The following is an 11,118-nucleotide window of genomic DNA, read 5'->3' as shown; positions in this document are numbered from 1 at the left end:
GGCAAATACAGCGACACGTGCAGAAACTTATTACAGCAGCGAAACGCTGAGACTGGTGCCAGACGGCCATACGACTCAGCGCCACCCTCCCTATCAACTCCTCCAAGTACTGGTCCGCCTACCACCGCCTTACTGGTTCCCATTCTGCTCCCCACTACCCCCTTCTCCACAACGACTGCCCCCTTCCTGACAGCCTCAGAAATGCCAACCACTTCACTTCCCATCTTTCCGAGGTCTTCTCCATCCCAGATTATCCCCACTTTGATTATTCTCTTTTCCCAACTGTCATGGAATGTACCGATACTTTGGTCTCTCCACTTGCTCCTAGACTCCAGTACATGGGGCAGTTGTCCCCGTCTGACATCAACGCTCCAATCACAGCACAAGACATTAGCTTTATCCTGTGGTCCAAACGCAACACGGCCCCTGGTCAAGACTGTCTCACCTACTGCCACCTCATCGAAAGCTCCATTTCCTTCCTAACTGTCCTAGCCCATCTCTATAACGTCATCCTCTCTACTGGCTTCTACCCTGACCTGTGGAAGACTTCCACATCCTCTTATTCCTCAGGCCCAACAAACTCCTTTCGGTCACCTCTTCCTTTCATCACATTTGCTTCACCTCCGTCTTCAGTAAGGTCTTCAAATCCATCCTCTCCCACCGTAGCCATCAGCATCTTAAATAACACCAGCTCCTCCCCCTTACCAATTGTGGCCTCCGACCTCCTTCTCCACTGAAGACCAACTACTTAACCTCATTCACCTTCTCTCACTCCAGCTTAACTCCCATCGCTCCGCCACTTTTGTTTCCCTCGACTCCAAAATGCCTATGACTGTGTATGGCATCCCAGTCTCCTCTTTAAACTCCAAACCCATGCCCTGCCTATCAATTTTGTCCATCTGGTCTCCTTCTTCCTATCGCACCGTCCTTCCTATGTCACCCTCCACAACACTAACACCCGTATCTTTTATCCCACTACTGGTGTCCCCCAGGGCTCTGTCCTCTTCCCTCTCCTTTATCACTTGTACATGGCTGATATGCCCAAGCCACCCCCACATGTCCACCTTCTCCAGTATGCTGATGACACCGCCTTCCTGGCCCTATCCTATCCTTCAATGGTCCCAAAGAACCCTCCAAACCCACCTTGCTCAGTTCACCACTTGGTGTAACCAGTGGTTCATCTGTCTCAACCTCTCCAAAACCCAGATAATCTTCATAGGCTACACCACCCACTCCTTCTGTGTCCATGATATCTACCTCATCCTTTATGGTCATCCCATCCAGCTCACCATCACCCTGAAATACCTTGGCCTCACCCTCAACTGTCACCTCACCTGGACCCCTCACCTCCAGACCATCCAGCAGAAAGCCCATTCCTACCTCTGCCTCCTGAAACTCCTGCCTGGCTGGACATGGGCATTGCATCCTTCCACATTACTCCACACCTACAAATTCCTCATCTGTCCTATCCTCTGTTATGCCAGCGTTGCCTGGATATCCACACCCATCTGCTTTCACAAGGCCCTCCAAATCCTACAATGCCATGTGACCTGCCTTGACTTTCATATCCGCCTTCCTTCCCCCCCCCCCCCCCAAAGCTCCTGTATGAAATCCTCTTCCCCCACGCCCCTCTTTTTCCTCCATCATCTCTGCATCCTTTACACTGTCTGCAAGCTTGACCCCCATCCCCTGGTTTCCTCCTCCCTCTCCACCCCCTGCCTGTTGCCATGCCTCTATCGTTGTATCCCTCCCTCTCTCCACCTCCACACCCTCCATCAACTTCATCAGGGCAATTTCCAGTGCCTCCCCCTCATGGATGAGGAACTTCACCATGACCTACACCCTTTCTTCCAACCTGGCATTGTTCCCCCACTCCCCAGGGCCCCCTTTCTCCTGTCCCCTCCTTCTTCCAGAGCTGCTTTTCCTCCTTGCCCACTCCCTGAGACCCTGCACCCCATCCTCACTTCTCCCTCCCATGTCCCTCCCTCCCTGTCCCTCTTTGATGCGCCTCCCACCCATGTCCCCCCATTTCTCCACTCCCTCCCTTCTTCCCTTCTACCTCATCTCCTTGTGCTTGGCAGATCCTCCATTTTGATCATCATCAGTGTACCTCGTCAGTGTTGTGTTTGGTGCTTTTCTCCGGTGCGTCGAGAGGTGTGACTTTAATTGTGTGCTCGCCTTGCACTTAGTGTTACTGTCGGTGATTGTTATGTGCTACGCCGTCCGTCGATACTTTTATGCTCCAGTCATACTGCGCCTTGTGTTCTTTTAATTGTCCAAGCGTGTGGTTTTTTGTGTGTGTTACTTTTGTATGGTTTTTATCTCCATTTTATAGTCGCCCGTTTTTGTCTGTTGTCTTCCATAATGTTACCCCCTTTTTTATATCTATGTACACCATGTTTTCTCCTTTATGTTATTTTTAAATGTCTTCCATTGTATGTTCTATGTCTTTCGGCTGAAGAGCAGCGAATATGCTGCTGCCAGCCCACCCCGATGGGGAATTTAAATACAATAATGAAAAAAAAAAAGAACACCGAACACATGTACTTCTACGTTTCTTATCTTTGCAGTTGTTCTTGATTGGAATTCGGGAATAATATTTACATCATCTTCTTTGGTGAAGGAGCTTCAGAAAACCATGTTTACTAACTCTGCTTTGGTGGCACTGTCATCAGTGACTTCACAATTGTTATCGCACAGTGAAGGTATTGACTGAGTCTTGCCACTGGTGTGCTTTATGTATGACTAGAACTTCTTTGGGTTTTATGCCAGATTCAGAGTTTCATTGTGGAAATTTTTAAAAGCACATCGCATTGAAGTACGCACTATATTTCTAAATTCTGCGAAATTTCACCAATCTTCAGGATATTGCACTCTTTTTATATTTGGTGTGCATTTTTCGTTGCTTCTTCAAAAGCGATCTGACCCGTTTTGTGTACCATGTTGGATCAGTACCATCACTTATTAATTTATGTGATATATATCTCTCAATTGTCATCGATACTGTCTCTTTGAAATCATTCCACATCTTTTCTATGGTTACATGATCAGATCAGAAGGAGTGGAGCCTGTCTCTTAAAAAGGCGTTAAGAGCTTTAGTGTTTCTTTTTGATGGTTGTGGGTGTTGCAGTATTCAGACTAGCAGCAACTGCCTTGTGGTCGCTAATCCCTGTATTCGTCATGATACTCCGTATTTGTCCAGGATTATTTGTTGCTAAGAGGTCAAGTATGCTTTCCCAACCATTTACACTTCGAGTGGGCTCATAAACTAATTGTTCAAAATAATTTTCTGAGAAAGCATTCAGTACAATTTCGGATGACGTTTTATGCCCGCCGCTGGCTTTAAACGTATAACTTTTCCAGCATATCGAGGGTAGATTGAAGTCACCACCGACTATAATCGTACGAGTTGGGTACCTATTTGAAATGAGATTCAAGTTTTCTTTGAACTGTTCAGCAACTAATCTTCTGAGTAGGGGGGTCGGTAAAACGATCCAATTAATAGTTTAGTCCGATTGTCAAGTATAACCTCTACCCATACTATTTTGCAGGAAGTATCCAATTTCACTACAAGGAAAACTACCTCTGACAGCAATAAATACTCCACCACCAACTGCATGTAATCTATCGTTTCTGTTAGATCGTTTCAAAAATTTCGGCTGAACTTATTTCCGGCTTTAGCCAGCTTTCTGTACCTATAACTATTTGAGCTTCAGTGCTTTCTATTAGGGCTTGGAGCTCTGGTTCTTTCCCAACACAGCTACGACAGTTTACAATACCGACCGTTTCTGTAACTACCTTACTGTGTTTACCTTTTAGACAGGCGCCCTTTCTGTGGTTCCCCGAGATCGTCTAACCTAAAATACCGTCCAGTCCCTTCCACACAGCCCCCGCTACCCGTGTTGCCGCTCCCTGTGTGTAGTGGGCTCCTGACCTAGTAAGCGGAACCCAGAAACCCACCACCCGATGGCGCAAATCAAGCAATCTGCAGCCTGCACGGCCACAGAACCACCTGAGCCTCTGATTCAGACCCTCCACTCTGCCCCAAAGTACCACAGCTGGCTTTGTCGACGATGGTGCAGATGGTGAGCTCTGCCTTAATCTCGGAAGCAAGAATGGCAGTCTTTACCATTTCCGCTAGCCACCTGAAACCAGAGAGAGTCTCCTCTGATCCAAAGTAACACATATAATTGGTACCAACAAGGGCACCACCTGCAGTTGACTGCACCCTGTGATCTTCGTGGCATCCAGAAGCACCCTTTCCACATCTGGAATGACTCCCCACAGTATGCACACAGAGTGCACATGAGCTTTCTTCCCCTCATTTGCAGCTATGTTCCTAAGGGGCGCCATTATGCGCCTAACGCTGGAGCTCCCAACTAACAGCAAACCCCTCTGTGAATGCCCAGACCTTGCGGGCTGAGAAGCTTCCTCTGGAATAGGGTGGATGACTGCATCCAGCTCAGAGACTTCGTCAGCCACAGATAATGCCCGAAACCTGTTCGTCAAACGAACCAGTGTGGCCCTACGATCGGCCCCACATAAAGCCTTTTTTTGCCTGCCAGACTTTGGAATGATCTCCCACTCGACCACGGGTGAGGGGTCAACCTCAGTGCAGGCAGTACCCAGGACGGCCACATGAGTGGATCGATCGGAGGAGACTTGGGTCATGCTCGACGTCTCTCGCATCCCCGTGGCTGACCCCCCACATTGATGCTCCTTGGCAGGAGCCTCAAGCTGTATGACAGAAGCCAACACCGCCTGGAGCTGTGAGCAAAGAGTCACCAATTCAGCTCGCATCTGTACATAGCAATCACAGTGCCTATCCATTTCTGAACTCGCTCCTCTTTGAAACTCGGGAAGATATGTAATTAACAAGTGGTTTACTGGCCTTATTAGCAGCAGGAGCTCTTGGTGCTCTCTCAATGACGGTCTAACCGACACTGAGCTGTTCTAAGCAAAACAAAAGCCTGTACAATAAGAGGGTCGATACAATGGTCGATAGCAACAGTGGCACTGTATGTTACACTGTTTTTTAAAATGAAAGGTTGCTCCTTTTAAGCACTCAAACATGCAAGAAATTACAAAAATATACTAGTAGCTACAAAGGTAACTGAAAAGCAGTCGCTCCTGTTTAAAGCTCGTAAAAATATGTAATAAACAAACAGTGAACTCGCCTTGTTAGCCACAGGTACTTGCGATGCTCTCTCAGTGACAGTATAACCAACAATGCTACATAGTGGAAGCGAAATGGCTATTCTTTATGCTATTCTTGAACTCGCTGCTGTAGAACTCGTAGAACTGGGGCATGGCCAGGCAGCACGGGTTTATGTCGTCTTCGTGTAGATGTCGCTGCAATCGCATTATCGTGCTGGTGAGGGGTCGGTCAGTGTGCAACTGGCTGATGTAGTCTCACAGCGCTCTCTGCTCTAACGTTTCCGCCTGGCGTGCTGGCGCTGAACTTTACGCCGGAACATTGCAGATAATTTTTCACTATCGCGTTTACGCATTAATGCGTGAATAAATTCTGCTACCTCACTCGATTTCCACTCGAAATATGTCTGAGGAACAACTTCTGGAAATCTGTTTCAGTTTCCGATCTGTTTATCACAAATGCGAGATTGATAACTTCTTCCTCAGTTTAGTATTTCTTCCTTTTCTACGCTGCACGGAACGTCAGTAAGTCCAGAAGAGCCGATATTTTTATGAAGAAGACGAAACCTGGCATCCCTAGGCCCGTTTAGAAAACGATGGAGCGTTTACTTGAAAACTAAAATCGATTGTGAAGGAGGGAATGCGGCCACTAGAATCGTATTTTTGCCATCGAAATCGGAGTATTTGTATTTCACAAGAAACGACTGGTGCCGGTAGCTGCCACCAGACTCCATGAGCTCACAGAGGTGGTACGACATATTCCTATGAATGCAGTAAAGATATACAGTTGGTACCAACTGTAAGAATACACACCGCTGTCTGCGAAAGATAGCAGACTGGCCGATAGAACATGTATACACTTATTACGCAATTATCCAGCATTGCCTGGGTATTCATTTGGCCAATTTTCTATTGGAAACGGAACAAAAAAATGAACTGTGTATTGCGACATCGAAAATAATTTCATTTCCATCTGTTTCTGAAAACACCTTTGAAATTAGGAAACAGTCGTACAAAGAAACATGCATAATGTGCAAATGTGTAACTACACTGTGTCAGACAGTTCCTGTACGCTGGGCGAAGCTGCTTCGCATGTCTACAACGCGATTTTGTATACGTCTCTATGTCAATGCCTTTTCTTAGCTTTGCAGGTGGCTGTTGTTAGCACCTACAGTCGTTTGCGCTTCGCAGTTGAAAGCTATGAAAAGTGCTTCCAGGTGTCGAGGATTTCCTTCAGTTTACTCGACTGTAGGAGCGTTTTAGTAGTACAGAATAAATGTACTGAAACTTCATGCATGACGTATCTCGTGTTCATGATGTCATGTCTCTTGAACAATGTATTGTCAAATGATATATTTTTGTACATACATTCAGTGGCATACGTGGATGCTGTCTGCGGAAGATGTTCGTGTGGCGTATGCGGTACAAGAGTAACAAATGTAAACGTCATACATGACGCTGCAGTTTTCCCTGCATCTCAAAGTTTATGATTCCATTTCTCCTCAACTATGATAGGTAGGTGTTTTTAACCCGCTCAGAGATTGTTGCCTGACAGTAAGAGATATGTGTACCAAGTTTGGTTGAAATCAGTCCAGTGGGCTAGGAGATGTGGCACACACACACACACACACACACACACACACACACACACACACACACACACTTACACACGTACATATTTCCAGGTGGAACATGAGACAGATGCAGTCACTCTAACAACAATGGGAGGTCAAGGAAAATGAACTGGAATGATAAATCCATATCAGAGCATTTAAACCCAGGTGAGCAAATGACATATTTTACAAATGCTGGTGCTGACCAAAGCTCAACCCGAAAGTCCAGAGTTCCGTCACGTGCTCAATCAGTCTAAACAAATAAGCACCATTAACCAAAAACATAACCCTTGCAAAAGAGACGTGATGTGCCTCCATTGGTATTAAAATAAATATGGCACTTGAACAAGGGAGCCCTTAAATGCAGAATGCGTTGATGTGCATGAATTTCACCATCTGTTACCCTATGTGGCCCTGATTATTCCCAAGTTAACATACATGAAACTCAGAGTTATCGGAGAACATTGGATGTGTTATATTTCAAGTTTCCAGTTGCAAGTTATATAGTTATAACGAAAAACTAGCTCAATGGACCAGCAGATGATAATCATCAAATTTACAAGCAAGGGAAAAATACAGAAAATCGAGCAGTGAAATTCTTTGGATTGTTCTGTAAGCGTGATAGCCGACGATATTCGCGGAAGGAAAAAGAGAGCTCATAAAACAATGATAACGCTCAATCAAACAGAAAAAGAAGATGCTCAAATGAATAACATCCAACAAGCAAAATCCTGACAAAATAAAACAGCTATAGCCATGAAACTTCCTGGCAGATTAAAACTGTGTGCTCGACCGAGACTCGAACTCGGGACCTTTGCCTTTCGCGGGCAAGTGCTCTACCAACTGAGCTACCGAAGCAAGACTCACGCCCGGTACCCACAGCTTTACTTCTGCCAGTACCTCGTCTCCTACCTTGGTAGAGCACTTTCCCGCGAAAGGCAAAGGTCCCGAGTTCGAGTCTCGGTCGGGCGCACAGTTTTAATCTGCCAGGAAGTTTCATATCAGCGCACACTCCGCTGCAGAGCGAAAATCTCATTCTGGCAGCTATAGCCATGCTTATGATTTTATTTTATTTTGTTGCAATTAGTTTCAACACTTCAGTGCCCTTCTTCAGGTTGTTGTTGATGCGGTATGGGTTGCAGTTTCCCTTCATGGCTAGAGTGCTGACACGTCATCTGCGTATCCCGGTTTGGTGGCAAGCGATGTGATATATATGTGTGGGTCATATCACCCCGTACCGCATCAACAACTGCCTGAGGATGGCGCATTGAAACGTTGAATCTCGTTGAAATAAATAAAATAAAATCATGAGCATGGCTATAGGTGTTTTATTTTGTCACAATAATAAACAGCCGTCGTCCCAAAGACCTCCTGCCAAAAGTATGGACATACAAAAACAAGCAAAATTGACAGCACATTACAAGATCTTGTACATAAACATGCATCATAGTGAATACAGAGAATGAAATTGAAATAAGGTGTGTAGACAATTTGTGTCTGGATGAATTACGCAAACACCTTTTGTGCACAAACAGTAGAAGGGCTACTAGTGCAATGCAGTCAAGTCGATAACACTATAAAGATACGTAGGACACCAGTGAGTATCGATATCTACAGTTGAATACAAATAACTTCTGATACACACAAATTCATAAAAAAATAATCGATCATGTTTAAATGCTCGTATATACATTTGATAAATTTTGGTACATTTTATTCAAATTCGTTTGTATTAATTACTTCAAAGATGTACGCAGCGTTGTTATCGAGAAAGTTGTAAACACTTTGATTTTATATTATATATTGGTTCTTCTTCGTTGTGCACAGTCTTGGCGGGAGATGGACAGTCTAGGCGGCAATGTGATGTCAGATAATCAGTGTTGGCCGAAGAGTTATTGTAATGTAATGTGTTTTTGTAATACCAGTACTGATGTGTTAATTGTTCTCAATGTGCAAATAGTAGTGAATTTAGTTGTTTCACTGAATAATCGTTGGAAGTCCCATGAATAACACAATCCTTACACCATTTGAGGTTTCTTCGTATCAGAAATAGGATCTGACATCAGCATCATATCCCACAGAAGATAAAGAGAGCACCAACGAAATGACAATATAAGTAATATTTTTATGGCTCCGGATATGGATAAGGGATTCGATAAAACTTACGCAAAACAAATTAATAACTGTGTTTCGATGACAGGTCATTGCGAATTAAGCACTGAAGACACCATTACACTGGTATGAATGATATAAACGAAGGTACCCTAGTACAAAGGAGATAACTGCTTCAATTTAATACGTACTGGAGAACCGGAGCTACTCCAGAGGCATGATCACAAGCGAAGATAACATCACCGTTTAAAAGAAGAGACCGCAACAACTGCTAGAACTATCAACTTAATTCACACCGCATGTAAAGTTTATACAAGAATAATGAGTAAGAGTTTATAGATTAAAGCTGGGAGTGTCATAGGCGAAGAACAAATGGGATTGCGGAAGGGCAGCTCGTCAACAGGGCCAGTATTTACAATGAAACAAATGATCGCAAAACAGTATAATGCAAAACCGATTTAGTATTCATTGAAAGAAACAAAGGGGAATTAGAACGAAAAGAGGATACTCACAGCATCTAATAAACGTTTCAAAAGGTCTGTACAGACAAACTACTGTAGTTTTAGATATAAGTGGCACTCTAACACAGCTTAGAGCCACAAACAATGGAGTCAGACGAGGATATAGCAGTCATCGATACCTTCTATGATTTATTTCGCCAATGAAAGCAGACTTTTAACGGGAGGTATAAGATTAACAGAAATTCCCTCTTGAACTACCTTTTGTAGCAGACGACGCCACATTCTTGGCGGAGAATTAAAATGACCCCTATGAACTATGGACCCTGTCGTTAGTGGGGTAGCGTGACTCAGAGATACAGATAGCCGTACACTATGCGCAACCACAACACCGAAGTATCTGTTGAGAGGCCAGACAAACGTGTAGTTCCTGAAGAGATGCAACAGCCTTTTCATTAGTTGCAGGGGCAACAGTCTGACTGATCGACTGATCTGGCCTTGTAACATCAACCAAAACGGCCTTGTTACATCAAGTATAGCCGTAATGTTTCCCTATGGCATGCAGCTCTACTGTGTGATTAATGATGACGGCATTCTCCTGGGTAAAATATTCCAGAGCCGCGATGTTCCGGAGGTTAAATAGTTAGCGATTCGGATCTCTGGGCGGGGACTATTAGGTATGTCACAAAATATAAAAAGTGAAATAGATAGGTTAGAGTTAGATATAGTAGGACTTAGTGAAGTTTGGTGGCAGAAGGAGAAGGACTTTTGGTGAGGTGAATACAGGATTATAGATACAATGTCAAATAGTGGTAATACAGGAGTATGTTTCGTAACGAATAAGAAAATAGGAATGCGGATAAGCTACTACGAACAGGATAGTGAGCGCATTATTATAGCCGAGAAGGACTCGAAGCCCACACCCACTACAGTAGTAAAAGTCTATAGGCCCACTAGCTCCACAGATGAACAGATTGAAGAAATGTATAATCAAACTAAAGAAATTATTCAGATAGCTAATGGAGATGAACATTTAAAAGTCATTGGGGACTGGAATTCGATAGTAGGGAAAGGAAGAGAAGGAACAATAGTAGGTAAATGTGGACTGGGGGAATGGAATGAGAGAAGAAGCTGACTGGTAGCATTTTGCACACAGTGTCATTTAATCGACGCTAAGAATCATGCAAGAAGGTTGTATATGTGGAAGAGACCTGCAGAGACCAGAAGGTTTCAGATTGGCTATATAGTCAATCCATTATATAATGAATTAGGAACCAGACTTTAAATTGTAAGGCAACCCAGGGGCAGATGTGGACTCTGACCACAATTTACTGGTTATGAACTGTAAAGAGACGTTTGGGGAAAAGAGAACCACCTTTATGAATATCAAGAGCTCAGATGGAAAATCAGTCCTAAGGAAAGAAGGGAAAGCTTAAAGGTGGAAAGAATATATAGAGGGTCTATGCTAGGGGCATGTACTTGACGACAGTTGTATAGTATTGAAAGAGGACGTAGATAAAGATGGCACGGAAGATATGATACTGCGTGAAGAATTTGACAGAGCACAGAGAAACTTCGGGAGTAGGCAACATTTCATTGGAACTACTGAGAGCCTTGGGAGAGCCAGCCATGACAAATGTCTTCCATCTTGTGAGCAAGATGAGAGATACGCTAAACACACTCATACTTCAAGAAGAATATAATAATTCAAATTCCAGAAAAGCACATGCTGACAGGTATGAAAATTACCGAACAATCAGTTTAATAAGTCCAATTATTAA

General features: G+C 44.0%; 1 non-coding gene across 1 annotated transcript; it reads right to left on the bottom strand.

Moving 5' to 3' along the window:
- Nucleotides 1–7,551: 7,551 nt before the first annotated feature.
- Nucleotides 7,552–7,626, bottom strand: Trnas-cga. Its single transcript has one exon. It is a non-coding gene; the product is annotated as a tRNA-Ser (tRNA).
- Between the last annotated feature and the right edge of the window lie 3,492 nt (nucleotides 7,627–11,118).

The sequence above is a fragment of the Schistocerca piceifrons genome, chromosome 1 (assembly GCF_021461385.2).
Source record: "Schistocerca piceifrons isolate TAMUIC-IGC-003096 chromosome 1, iqSchPice1.1, whole genome shotgun sequence".
Taxonomy (NCBI): Eukaryota; Metazoa; Arthropoda; class Insecta; order Orthoptera; family Acrididae; genus Schistocerca; species Schistocerca piceifrons.
The sequence above is the reverse complement of the archived record's forward strand: the minus strand, read 5'-3'. Positions and strand labels throughout refer to the sequence as shown.